The sequence below is a fragment of the Pinus tabuliformis genome, chromosome 8 (assembly GCF_031772625.1).
Source record: "Pinus tabuliformis cultivar Carrire ecotype Pingquan chromosome 8, CPIR1, whole genome shotgun sequence".
NCBI lineage: Eukaryota > Viridiplantae > Streptophyta > Pinopsida > Pinales > Pinaceae > Pinus > Pinus tabuliformis.
In genome coordinates, this window is record NC_142294.1 from 1139026539 (window position 1) to 1139042081 (window position 15543).

The 15543-nt window shown below is 38.7% G+C and overlaps 1 pseudogene; it reads right to left on the minus strand.

Moving 5' to 3' along the window:
* Positions 1–7849: 7849 nt before the first annotated feature.
* LOC149239360 (WAT1-related protein At5g07050-like) lies at positions 7850–9529 on the minus strand (annotated as a pseudogene).
* Between the last annotated feature and the right edge of the window lie 6014 nt (positions 9530–15543).

Below are 15543 nucleotides of genomic sequence, written 5' to 3' on the forward strand. Positions count from 1 at the left end.
TAATGTTGTATATAAAAAATATTCAATATGGGCTATCAATAAAACATTTTAATACAAATTAATATTGAGATATACTTAAAAATACATCAATAATAAGAAAAACCATTTTAATTTAGATGTGCATGTTATGTGAAATATTTTAATGTTAATTATGTATATATTATATATCATTTAAAAAAATCCATTATTAATCTTTTTATTGAGTGTTATATATATTTTATTTAGTGTTATGTATATATTCTTTTATGTATTTTATACTCGAAATAAATTTACATTAAAAATATTTGATCTCTATTCATGTTAAATCCTTATTTAAAATATATTTGTTACATCAAAATTGTAAAAGATTAGAGAATTTATCACATTTCTATCCATTTTATGTTGAAAAAAATAAAAAAATAAAAAGATAAATTTATATTGGTTACTTCAAGATTATAAAAAATTAGAAAATTTACCACACTTAGGTTAAAAAAAAGGCGCGCCCTGAACCCTGATCATTCATGTAGTATGTTACCTGTTGTTAAGTGTGAACTATTTCAAATTTGACATCATCACCACGTTCCAAATATTGAATAACATGTATTCAACGATCATTTTATTATATTGAAACCATTTGAGATTTGACTTCCTCACATGTTGGATAACATGTATTCTACAATAATTTTAATGTATTGAATATTTATTTGAGCTTCATAAATGTCTGGAATTACACTGGATCATGTCATGAAAGAGTGGAAAAAGCTCGATGAATTTTGTATTTTTTTATAACACCTTTATATTAATTAGGCTAGAATTTAATACACCTTTTAATTAATACAAAGCTTAAATTTCAATATGCATAGACTCAAATGACTTGATAAACATATGATGGACCTGTAACATATTAGTCGCAAAATTCTAACCTTTATTCAAAGTTTAGAACAATATTATATTACCTGACATGACAATAATGAACTCATCAATAAAATATTATGATGAACCATCTTAAATAAAATATTTAAATTTGATTTAGGCACAATACTTGCTAAGGTTTTGCAAATGGGGTAGCAAGCTAAGTGGGCTTGATTGTGGGGAAAACTCCACAGTTAAGCGCGCTTGAGCCAGAGGAGTTCTGGGATGGGTGACCTCCTGGGAAGTCCTGGTTACCGGGTGCAAGCCCCGGAAGTGATGATTGATGCTATGTGATTCATTTCACTAGTTTCAATCCCACTTCTTCACCCTTGTGAGCATCACCTGATGCAATGAGTGCTAAGTGAACTATTCAAAAATCATGAGAAATTAGTCAGTTACGACTACCTCTCATGGAAATGGTCATACGTGAATGACTTACTTAACGCAGTTGAATCCCAAAATGATATCTAATATAATGCACTGCGTAAAACCCCCATACTTAAATTCAAAAAGAGTCAAGGGATCTCTACTTGAATGGTTCATGAGGCACAATACTTGCTAAGGTTTTGCAAATGGGGTAGCAAGCTAAGTGGGCTTGATTGTGGGGAAAACTCCACAGTTAAGCGCGCTTGAGCCAGAGGAGTTCTGGGATGGGTGACCTCCTGGGAAGTCCTGGTTACCGGGTGCAAGCCCCGGAAGTGATGATTGATGCTATGTGATTCATTTCACTAGTTTCAATCCCACTTCTTCACCCTTGTGAAAACTCCACAGTTAAGCGCGCTTGAGCCAGAGGAGTTCTGGGATGGGTGACCTCCTGGGAAGTCCTGGTTACCGGGTGCAAGCCCCGGAAGTGATGATTGATGCTATGTGATTCATTTCACTAGTTTCAATCCCACTTCTTCACCCTTGTGAGCATCACCTGATGCAATGAGTGCTAAGTGAACTATTCAAAAATCATGAGAAATTAGTCAGTTACGACTACCTCTCATGGAAATGGTCATACGTGAATGACTTACTTAACGCAGTTGAATCCCAAAATGATATCTAATAAAAAGTATATGGTTAAGTAGGCATACCAAATAGAAGAAATTTCGACGGTAATATAATTGCAACACGAGTCTATATCAAAGCGTAGTAATGTATTCTATCATTCCTGTTGTGTTATTTGTTGTACCACTACTGATCTGTCATTTTGTATGCGCTTCGTACTCATCTCTCTTGCATGTATGAGAACTACAAACATATTAGTAAATATCGGCATCGGCTCCTCTGATAGACCAAACAATGCGTGGTGGAAATAATATTAAACAAATATACACAGCACATTAAAAAACACAAAATCATAACACACAGATTTAACGTGGTTCATTCAACCAATCTGGGCTACGTCCACTAGAACAGAGGCATCGGCAATCTTATTATTCAAATGAGATTACAATTTTAATTCTTCACACATGCTCTCAGCTCACCCTATTTTTTCTACACACACCCTTAACCCTCTACGAGATTACATTTCTTATAGCTGGAGTATCAAACTAAATCATAAATTCCCTCACAACAAATATAGGATGCATTAACTCCTCCTCAAAAAATACTGGAGCTAATATAGAAACTAATCTTATTGTTGTCACATACATGAGATTTTTTTCCAAAAATTAATTAACAGAAAAATCTCAACAATCTCCACCTTGACAAGACTTAGCCTGATACCCTGTTCATTTATTATTTTTATCTTTTCTGCAAGCCAAGAGAAGCCAGACACCAACGTAGCTTCTCTAACAAAACTGGTTTCGTGAACATGTCTGCACAGTTTTCCTTCGTATGCACTTTTTCAAGAGAGACTCCCCTTTCAGTGATAACATGTCTTACAAAATGGTACTTGATAGCTATATGCTTAGATTTACTATGATAGACCGGATTCTTAGCCAAATGAATTGCACTTTGACTATCACAAAATAACTTGATGTTGTCATGTAACCTACCAAACTCACCAATCAAACCTTTCAACCAAACTGCTTCTTTGCAAGCATGCGAAGCAGTTATGTATTCTGCTTCAGTAATGGATAAAGAAACAATATTTCGTAGCTTTGACATCCAGCTAATAGTTCCACCTGCAAGAGTAAAGACATACCCTGAAGTTGACCTTCTCTTATCCAAATCACCTGCAAAATTGGAATCAACATATCCGCAAACAAATTCACTTCTTCTGTTATAAGTGATACAATAATCACTTGTGCCTCTCAAATATGGAAGCACCCATTTCACTGTTGACTAGTGTTCTTTTCCTGGATTTGCCATATACCTGCTGACAACCCCAACTACATGTAAAATATCTGGTCGAGTACAAACCGTCGCATACATTAAACAACCTACTACATTGGCATATGGAATTCGAGACATATATTCCTTTTCTTCATTTGTATTAGGACATAAACTTGAAGAAATCTTAAAATGGGAAGCTAAAGGGACTGAAACAGGATTCACATTGTTCATACCAAACCTCAAGAGTATTTTTTCAATATACTTCTGTTGTGATAGCCACAACTTACCATTGCTCCTGTCTCTGAAAATCTCCATGCCCAAAATTTGTCTTGCTTCTCCTAGATCTTTCATATCAAATGTCCTAGCCATCTGAGCCTTTAACCTGTTGATCTTTGTTATGCTTTTGCTTGCTAAAAGCATATCGTCAACATACAACACTAAGATAATGAATGTGCCATTACTTAATTTCTTAAAGTAAACACAATGATCATATTCACTTCTTATATAATTTTGACTCAACATGAAAGAATCAAATTTCCTGTACCATTGTCGAAGCGATTGCTTCAGACCATAAAATGATTTCTTGAGCCTGCAGACAAATTTCTTGTTGCGATCTTGAACAAACCCTTCCGGTTGTTCCATGTAAATCTCCTCATCTAAATCTCCATGTAGAAATGCAGTTTTAACATCTAGTTGTTGTAATTCTAAATCAAGTAAGGCAACTAATGCTAATACAATTAGAATTGAAACAATTTTTACAACTGGTGAAAATATCTCATGAAAATCAATGCCTGCTTTTTGAGAAAAACCTTTCGTGACCAGCCTTGCCTTGTACCTGTCCTTTGAACCATCAACACCCCTTTTCAATTTGTACACCCATTTACATCCCATAGTTTTTCTGTCTTTAGGAAGTTCTACCAGATCCCATGTGCCATTCTTGTCTAATGCCATCATCTTGTCCTTCATAGCTTCCTTCCATTTCTCACTTTTAGAACCTTCTATAGCTTCCTTATAGCACAAAGGTTCATCATCGTTAGCGGTTGAAGCAACTGAAGTAACATAATCATCATACCTTCTAGGAGGACGTTTAATTCTCGTGTACCTCCTTAAAGATGTTTCTGGTACTTCCACAATTTGATGATTATTATCTATAGGAATTTCTTCATGATCTGCATCTGAAACATGTACGTGATCTACATCTGAAACTTGTTCATGACCTGCTTCTGCAACTTGTTCATGACTTACATCTGAACCATGTTCATCTTGATCATCATCAATATTTGGACTGGTTTCAAATTGAATGTGTTGAAGCTTAGATACATTATCCTGTTTCACTTTATCATCTACATCTAAACTTTCAAGTGAGGATTCATTAAATTTAACATCTTTGTTAATGATGATCTTGTGAGTAGTAGGATCCCACAATCTGTATCCCTTAGTCCCATCACCATATCCAACAAAGATATATCGTTTTGACTTAGGATCTAATTTAGAACACTGATGTTTTGGATCTAGAGCATATGCATCACAACCAAAAACTTTCAGTTTAGAATAATCACAAGGATGACCTTTCCATACCTCTTGAGGAATTTTGCATCCTATTGTAGTTGATGGTGATCGATTTATCAAATAGCAAGCTGTAGCAACCGCTTCTGTCCACAATTCCTTCTACAAATTGGCGTTACTCAGCATACTTCTTGCTCTCTCTAAAAGAGTCCTGTTCATGCGTTCAGCAACTCCATTTTGTTGAGGAGTATACACAGTGGTTTTATGTCTTTCGATCCCAGCTTCCTTGCAATAATTATCAAATTCCTTTGAAGTAAACTCACCACCATTGTCAGTTCTTAAACATTTAATAGTTCTTCCAGTGATGTTTTCAACTAATGCTCTAAACTGTTTGAAAACTGTAAACACATCAGACTTCTTCATTAACATGTAGACCCATACTTTTCTAGAGAAATCATCAATAAAAGATACATAATATGACGAACCTCCATATGAGGTTATAGGAGATGGACCCCAAACATCAGAATGGATATAATCATGGTTTCCCTTACCAGTATGTTTTCCAGTTTGAAACTTTTGCTTGCTTTGTTTCTTAAGCAAACAATGTTTGCAGAAATCTAACTTAACAGACTTTAGACTAGGAAGTAACTTGTGATCAGATAAAATATTTAATCCTCTTTCGCTCATATGGCCCAACCTTTTATGCCATAAACGAATAGAATTACTGTCATTTTCAGACACTATAGAAACGTAATCTGACTTTGTTCTTCCTTCTAACTGAAAAAGATTTCCAACCTTCTTTGCTTTCATTACTAGTAAAATTCCTTTATAAATTTTCATTACTCCACCTTGAACAAAGTTTTTATATCCATTTGTGTCTAGTACTCCTAATGAAATGAGATTTTTCCTTAGTTCAGGTACATGTCTTACATGAGTTAAAATTTTATTTGTCCCATCAAACATTTTAAGCTGTATACTTCCAATTCCCACAATGTTACATGTGACATCATTTCCCATGTAAACGACTCCATCATTGATTGGTTTATACATTTTAAACCATTCCCTATGAATACACATGTGATTTGATGCACCAAAATCTAACAGCCAATGTTGATCATGACTAGACAAATCAACTGATAACATTAAATCACTCATACCTGTCTTGGATGCCGAACCTGCATTTGTCATGTTTGCTTCTTGCTTCGCTGTTGAAGAGTCTTCTTTGGATGCTTGCTGTCTTTTCCAATAGTCCTTCTTCAAATGTCCCGATTTGCCACAAAACCAGCACTTTACCTTACTCTTCTTCCCTTTCGATTTTGAACGCGAGTCACTGTGCTTACTGGAGCGTCTTTCTCTAGAACGACCTCTAGCCATCATTACTTCTGATGTAGAGGTTTCAGAATTTGACCTCTTCCTTGTCTCTTTGGACAACAAAGCTCCAACAACATCATCAAATTCAAGGGTTTCCGATATACTTAGACTTATAGAAGTAACAAAATGATCCCATGACTCGGGCAACGAGCACAATAAAGTTATATCTTTATCTTCTGATTCAAATTTTACTTCTATACTTTCTAATTGCACCATGAGAGTATTAAGGACATTCAAATGATCAGTAATAGTTGTACCTTCCTTCATGCACAGACTGTACAATTTTCACTTCAGAAGAATCCTATTGGTCAAGGATTTTGTCATGTACAGCTTCTCAAGCTTTGTTCACAAACCACCAGCAGTTTTCTCTGACACAATGTTAAACAAAACATCATCCGCCAAACACATTCGAATACCACTCAGAACTCTTCCATCCAATTCATTCCATTCATCATTTGTCATGGGGTAAGGTTGTTTGGATCTTCCCAACAGTGCCCTCGCCACGCCCTGTTGCACAAGCAGATCATGCATCTTCACTTTCCAGATTTCGAAGTTATTTTTGCCATTGAACTTCTCGATCTCGAAACGTGCACTTTGAGTTTTTTCCATGTTGTAACAAACTGAATCTCCAATTCCAACTTAATAAACAATGTTAATATCTAACAAAAAAAAAAAATGCATTTGCCTTCTACTGTGCTGCCTTTACCTTATCATACAATACCTCTGCCGTACAAACTGCAGATTACAAAATAAAAAACAAATAACAAAATTGCAGTTTTACCAAAGGGATCCTCACTTGGCACGTTGGTGCTTCTTTGACAGTAGATGATCCGCGCCGGAACAAAAACGGTGTAAGTGACAATATATTGGTGTGCTTAAACTCGTCGATTCTGCGCCAATCGGGATACTGGCACTCTGGCGCGAGTATTAAACTCGGATCCGCACCACTGGCGCGTCTATTCCAAAATAAAACATGCCAACCCGATCTCTATCAGAAATTGGCATGATTGTCTCTGATGAAACCATGCCAATCGCCAAAACTACACCTTCAGCAGCTCTGTCACACGCGCCAGCACCACAACCAGGGACCTGTAGGTTATGGGCCCTCCATGCTTCCGCTGCGCCGTTCTGATACATAGCACATTAAAAAACACAAAACCATAACACACAGATTTAACGTGGTTCTCCCAACCAATCTGGGCTACGTCCACCATAACCGAGGCATCGACATCTTATTATTCAAAGGAGATTACAACAATTTTAATTCTTCACACATACTCTCAGCTCACCCTATTTTCTCTACACACACCCTCAATCCTCTACGAGATTACATTTCTTATAGCTGGAGTATCAAACTAAATCATAAATTCCCTCACAACAAATATAGGATGCATTAACTCCTCAAAAAATATTGGAGCTAATATAGCAACTAATCCTATTGTTGTCACATACATGAGATTTTTTTCCAAAAATTAATTAACAGAAAAATCTCAACATCCTGCAACTAAGATTGTAACATTTGTAAATCTGTTTCTTGGAATTACGATGGACGACGCCGGTGGAAGCCTAAGTCTTTCCGACTGGTTTAGTTCGAATGACAATAACTATAACCTCTGTTGTAAAAAGTGTTTGGCCACGATGCTTATATGTTTGGATTGTTGTCTTCAACAATGAATTGATGAGGCTAAAGTCTCAGAGTCATTGGCCAGTTAGACCCAACTTCTATGTCATCCACCTTATTTTGACTTATCGGGAGCATTACTTGAGAATTGGGAACCACTTCTGAGCAATTTTTATGCTCTGAGATCTTGCTATCTTGCTATCCCCAGAGAACGGAGTATAGCCCGGTTGCTATCATAACGCCTACCAGCACACTATGTTAAGTTAATAGGTACACTTAGTGCCTTGAACCATCTTGTTTGCCAACATTATTCACCTCAATTTCAGTTTGAGGATTTGAAAAAGAATTAAAAAACAAACCTTCCCAAAAAGATGCTTTCAGAGAGAATGACAGAGCCCATAATTGACATGATTAACATCATCAACAGACTGAATGCTGTGGCAAATACAGGTCCTTTTACGTGCATGCACAACCCTTGTACGTAATATGCAATTGCGGACGTCACGACTCCCTGCACCCAAAAACAGAAATTGTTGTACTTTGTAATTTACCTTCTTACCCCGATCTCATGTTTTGGAAATCAATCCTGAAGAAAAGCATCAAACAATTTTCTCTTGTTGAAGGAAAACATGCAAACATAGAGAGTAGACTACAGTGAGAAGGTTGACGTCCCATCCTAAAGCCCACTGGGAGGAATCACGTACGACAGCGAAGCTGAGAACTATTGCCTGTAACGTTCCTAGAAAACATATTAAGGTGGCACGGGATGGTTGAGCAGAATATTTCTTCAGTACTGCAGCCTGCACATTCAAAATAGTTAATTAATGTTGTAATTTGAAGTTGATTGATCATACATATATATTTGGAGAGACAAACATGTAAAAAAATAAATTATCACCTGTAGGATGAACAAGGTTGACCAAGCAAGAGTGGCCGCAATTATCAGAAGGGAACCTATTATCCAGTGTTTATTATCAATGGTAGAAGCCGCTGACATTCCACTTGAAGATGTCTTGGGTGATTGATGACGTGGAGACCAAAGCATCGGAACAATAGGGCCATTGTACAATGTCATGAGTATTGCTCCCCAGACGCACACAATTATTCCCACTATCTTTGCTTGAATGCGTAGATTTTTTGATATTCACTTTCTCCATCCTACACCATTAAAGATTTTCCATGAAGGCCTTAAAATAAAGTAATCGATTGCAATGGTTACGCCCTCTATTATGTGACTTGAGGGGAAAAATATGATTTGATTACCTGAATAGAAGAGCCATCACGAAATTCATAGTCGAAAGAACATTACTCAGCGCACACGCATATGTTGTAGAGGTTAATTTCAAACCCAAGTAATAGAAATTTTGGTCAATTAAAGGCATGAAAAAATGCATTAAGAATGTCCAATATCTATATTAAAATATCTGCCAACCATTTTCTTTGAATCAAACGAAAATACAATGGAAGGGATGATATTGTACAATGAAGCAAAAGCCCCGAAATTATGAAATAGTACATACCCCAACAAACCCAATACAAAAAATAGCCAGAATATGGAAAAAGTGAGCTTGGGTTGCACTTTCCTGCAATTAAATGTATGTTGTTAACTCATGACCCGATTATCTAGCTAGGAATTCAGTGCGGAGGTTGTGAAGTAAAGTCACAAGGACATGCATGAATATAATAGCTTTACCATTCAATGAAGAAGGCAAAAGGAGCAAGGACAACCGTAGCAGCAGCATGCCTATACACTACAAGCACAAAGTGGTTCATCCCTCTGTTAAGAGAAACTTTAGAGATAACATTCATGCCATCATATCCAAATGGCAAACATATCATCGCTACATAAGGTTTTGATTTCTCCATTAGCTCCCCCATTGATAATCAAATAAAAACTCTCTTCTTCAATTAGCTCTCTGTCTACAAATTGTCAATGCACAATGATCACTGGAGCTTCTTCTGTCCTCCTCTTTGCACTAACTTTGAGGACACATGAGGTTTCGTAATTGACATTGGCTACATTTATGCTTATAAATGAACAAAAACCAAGCTTGTTGGATCTACTAAACACCTACATGCAGACTCTTAGTTAGAGCATGGGACTACATGCAAGATTCCTTCTGCATGATTTACTCCTTGATTTGCTCCTTCTTTAACTCCACAACTGGTTAGTTTTTCTGCATGATTTACTCCTTGATTTTCTCCTTCTTTAACTCCGCAACTCGTTAGTTCTTTTGCATGATTTACTCCCGGATTTGCTCCTTCTTTCACTCCACAACTAGCTAGTTCTCTTCGGAACTTGTTGTAGGTGTTGAGTCTTCTCATTGATCACCACTATGGTGCATTACCTTGGGATATTCACCCAGTAATGCTATATCATGAGCATTGTAACCTATTTTCGAATGAATCATTCCTTTGTTCTTTCGATTTTCTTTTAGTGTTTTTGCTCTGCAGAGCTGTGTGTTCAACCTTTACTAGTTAGATTCATCTGTGCAGATTTTCTAACACATTTACATGGCATCAGAGCCCACAGGTTGCTAGATAAAAGGCGCACCAGTACTTTATTTTGTAGGTATTAAAGCTTGGAGATTGAAGATCGCCAGAAAAATGGAGTTTCCCAAAGCATCAATCCTAACACCGTACAACTATCACGAATGGAAGGACCAAATGGCTTGATACCTTCATCATAAATGGTTGTACAAGATTACCATGGCTATAGAAGTGGAACCCACTTCAGCCATCGAGAAATCCAAGTACCTCAACTGTATGGATAAGGCCCATGGATCCATATGCATGTGCATCTCTCTAGAGTTGCAATTTCATCTATTTGCCTGCGATACTCCCAATGAGATTTGGAAAAGGTTGAAGAACTCTATGGGAAATAGGATGAGATGAAAGAACATCTGCTCGAAGTGGAGCTGCTATCATTGGATCCATGGAGCTGTGACAGAATTCAATAATGATCTATTGCTGCAACTCAAGGGTTGTGTAATTGACAAATCCAAGGAGGAGAGTCGCCAAGTTCTCTCTATTATGTCAAAGCTTGGACCGGAATACTCCGTCTTTGTGTCTACATTTCATTCAGTAAGGCTCGGAACAGGTAAATCCTACACTATGCCTTCTCTCAAAGAATTTATGGAGTCCATTATTTTTGAGCAAGAAAAACTCATTGGCATGGGGAAAATCAAACCTCCAAAAGTGCATGCACTTGCTTTGCATGATGGCAACCACAATAAAAATCATAAATCTGATTCAAATCAGAAAAATCAATAGCAAAAAGACAAGGGAAAAGCACATTCCCATCCAAAGTAGGAAGGGTACACCAAGCCCTTCAATGACTCCTCTGGCTCGAGAAATGAGAAAGGGAAGAATGGAAATAGATGCACCTATTTTCAAAGAGGAGTCCATCCAGAATCCTCTTGCATGAAGAAACAAATTGACCAAATGGTAGAAATACTTCAGAAGCACAACCTTGGGGACCACATCCCTCAGGGCGAGAAGAAGAAAACTGAGGATCTGCCACATGGGAAAGGTAACAATTTTCATGCTTTAGTTGCAATTAATTCTTCTCCTGATGCATGGATTATAGATTCTGGTGCATCACATTATATGGCTGCTGCAATGGAAGTCTATTCCTCTTTGGAGGCATGCAAAGGACCTCCCATCCCCATGGGAGATGACTCACCTATTGAGGTCACCAGAAAAGGTAGAGTAGAACTTTTACACGGAAGCTTTGAAGATGTGCCTCATGTTCCAAAACATTCGGTAAACCTGCTTTCAGTTTATCAGATCACTCATTCTGACACTGGAAAGAGAGTGGAATTCACTCCAGATGCAGTGAACATATATGACCTACATAGCAGCTCCAAAATTGCAACCGGTGAGGTAAACAATGGAGCCAGACTGTATACATTTTCTAAATTTGTTGAATCTGATTCCTCCTTATTACTTACACATGCTGATGATAGTAGTAGGCTTTGGCAAGAGAGGTTTGGCCACTTAAATTACATGTATATGCAGCAGCTAAGTGAGAATGAGATGGTGGAAGGCTTGCCAAATATCGGTTTCTCCAAAGAAGTTTGTGAAGGATGTGTCCTTGGCAAACATCCTAGAGAAAAGTTTGACACCGACAAGACTCACAGAGCATCCTCTCCTCTAGATTTGATCCATAGTGATCTCATGGGGACTTTTCCTCATCTTTGCATCAAAAAAGCAAGATATGTGCTTACATTTATTGATGATTTCTCACGGTATACTTGGGTGTATCTTTTCAGGGCCAAATATGAAGATTTTTGCGCACTTTGAAGATTTCAAAGCACTAGTTGAGATATAGTCAGAGAGAAAGGTCAAAGCCCTCCGTACAGACAATGGAGGGGAATACGTTAACACAACACTTTGGAACCTTTGCCTTTTGTTCGGCATACAGTTGCAGTACACAGTTCCATACACTCCACAGTCGAACGGAGTTACTGAGAGAAGAATCGATCTCTCAAAGAGATGGCTTCTTTTATGTTGCATGCTAAGTCACTACCTCATAAGCTATGGGCTGAAGCACTTAATTGTGCTAACTACACTCAGAATAGATCTCCACATAGGTCTATCAAGGATCAGACCCCCTTTGAGGCTTGGAGCAGCACTAAACCAGAGGTCACCCACTATCGTGTTTTTGGCTCCCGAGCATGGGCTAGGAACCCCTCTGAAAAGAGGAAAGCTCTTGATCCACAGAGAATTGAGTGCATTTTTGTTGGATACCTTGATGGTGTGAATGGATACCAACTCCTGATTCCCTCTACGGACAAGCTCATCATTGAGTGAAGCGTCAAATTTGAGGAAAGTCTCTCACATGAACCTCAATTGCTCCATATAGACACCTTTTATCTACCTCATGTCCGAGATGATGACTCAGTACACTCAGATGCAGATACGGAGCATGCAAATGCCGAGGCAGAGCATGAAAATGCTGAGACAGAGTCGTCAGATACAAATCTAGTGCATGCAAATGATGATCCACATCCAAGCCCAGATCGGGCTTCCAGTAGTGAATCATATTCCCCTATCATAAATGAGAGAACAAGGAGCTTACGTGAGATATATGCACGAGACCACCTGGCTGCTAGAAATGGTCTTGTGGGGGATAGTTATGATCTGCAGAGGACTAGCTTAGAGTTTATTGAGCCTCCTCTTGCCCTCACTGCCATTGAACCATCGCCATCCTGGCAATGTCATTTGGTTCAATCTTCTGATCCACAGCCTTATGCTGAGGCTACTAGGCATCTGTTTTGGGTACCTGCCATGGAGGAGGAGTATAACTCCCTCCTTGAGAACCGGACTTGGGATCTGGTCCCCCTTCCTCCAGGAAGGAAACTTGTCCAATGCAAATGGGTCTACAGGACCAAGAGTGATGCAAATGGGCAAATCACCAGACAGAAAGCTAGCCTAGTAGCCAAAGGCTTCGAGAAAGTCCATGGCATTGATTAGGATGACACCTTTTCTCCAGTAGCAAAGATGGATTCCATATGCCTTGCACTTGCCATTGCGGCTACCCAGGGGTGGGAAGTACATCAAATGGATGTGAAGAATGCCTTTCTTCACACAGACCTATCTGAGGAGATCTACATGGAACAACCACATGGTTTCATTCAGGATTCATCCTTGGTCTGTACACAGAAGAAAACTCTCTACGGCCTTAAGCAAGCCCCGAGAGCTTAGTATGCGAAGATGGATTCTTTTCTCTTATCCCAAAACTTTGAAAGATGTAAGTCTGATCCGAATGTTTACATGCTCAAGATACATGATTCTTTTCTTATCTTAGTTTTGTATGTGGATGATCTCCTAATCATCGGCAGCCCGGCTTCAGCCATTGCTACAATCAAGAAGGCCTTGCATGATAGGTTCTTGATGATGGACATGGGTCCATTACACTTCTTTCTTGGTCTTGAGATCAGCCAGGATGCCACAGGCATCAAACTCTCTCAGGGTATGTATGCACAGGATCTCCTCGAGAGATTTCACATGACTGACTGCAAGCGAGCAACGACTCCTTTTCTGTCTGGCGTCCACCTTGAGGATGGAGGTGACACTCCATTAGTTGACAGCACTCTCTACCGATAGCTAGTGGGGAGCTTATTGTACCTCACCCACTCCAGACCAGATCTCTCATATGTAGTAAGGGTAGTTTCTAGATACATGTAGGAGCAGCATGAGCTACACTGGAATGCTGCCAAGCACATCCTCTGATATGTGCAGGGCACCATCACCTTGGGGATTCACTATGCAGCAGGCACTGCCTTGAATCTCCTTGGCTTCATAGATTCTAATTGGTTGGGAGACAGCATTAGTCGCAAGTCCACCTCCGAATATTCATTCAGTCTAGGATTTGGCCCTATCTGTTGGTTGAGCAAAAAGCATGCTACTATTGCTCTCTCTTCAGTTGAGGCTGAGTACAGAAGATTAATCAACATCACCATTCAGGCTTTGTGGCTATAGCACTTCCTCACTGAGTTGGGCATCCAGTTCCACCAGCCCATTGTCATCTAGTGTGACAACCAAAGCGCTCTAAAATTTTGCAAGGATCCAGTACAGCGGCAGCAGACGAAGCACATAGAGATCCATGTGTACTACTTCAGAGACTTAGTACATGATCGGGTCATCGACTTGCAGTTCTGTCCTTCAGCAGAACATGCTACAGACATCTTCACTAAGACATTCACTAAGCAGAAGTTTCGCTCTCTTCGCGATCGTCTTGGCGTGAAGGACACAGTTGTTTAGCGACTGTCTTTTCTTGCTCTATTTTTTTTATTACATTGTATTTTGGGCGGGGGGGGTTTCCCATGAGGTTTTCACTCTTTCCTCAATTTTAGTACAAGTTGCACTATATTTTGGGTGACATTTGGCTATAGTTACCAGGGCCCATTTTCTGTTTTTCCCCATAGTGGTGTTCGGGGGGGTGTTGGAACTACTACACACCTACATGCGGACTCTTAGTTAGAGCATGGGACTACATGCAAGATTCTTTCTGCATGGTTTACTCCTTGGTTTGCTCCTTCTTTAACTCCGCAACTAGTTAGTTCTTGTACATAATTTACTCCTTGATTTGCTCTTTCTTTAACTCTGCAAGTGGTTAGTTCTTCTGCATGATTTACTCCCTGATTTTCTCCTTCTTTCACTGCTAGTTCTTTGAAGAATTTTCTCCTTCTTTCACTGCTAGTTCTTTGAAGAACTTGTTGTAGCTATTGAGTCTTCTCACTGATCACCACTATGGTGTGTTACCTTGGGATCTTCACCCGTAATGCTATATCATGAGCATTGTAACATATTTTCGAATGAATCATTTTTTTGTTCTTTCGATTTTCTTTTAGTATTTTTGCTCTGCAAAGCTATGTGTTCATCCTTGCTGTATGTTCAACCTTTACAAGTTAGATTCATCTGTACAGATTTTTTAACACATTTACAACGCTGATATGACCCGCCAATCCACACTGTTGACGTAAAATAATGCGAACAGTAATAGCCGTGCCCAGAATAAACGGACAAAGTTTGAGAGTACATTGCAAGAACATATTCGATATCTTTCGGTTTATGGGCCATCGGAGATCTATTTTAAACAATAATAAAGCAGTCGATGGTGAGTCGGTTAAGGTAAATACGTGAAGAAAGCGAATCGATGCATCAGCGAATTATCGGCATGTGACAATTTATTAACGAAAACTGATGATTGAAGGAATATGGCAGAGAAGAAGTACAATTGGTGGGGAAGAAGCACAGATTCATGCCGCGTCACGTTAACCATACTTGCTGTTATGGCTTGCCTTCTGTATTAGACGTGAAAACTAGGCCATGTAACTGGTAAGAGATTTGGATCAGGTGGCATAGTTAATGTTTTAACAGGAGAA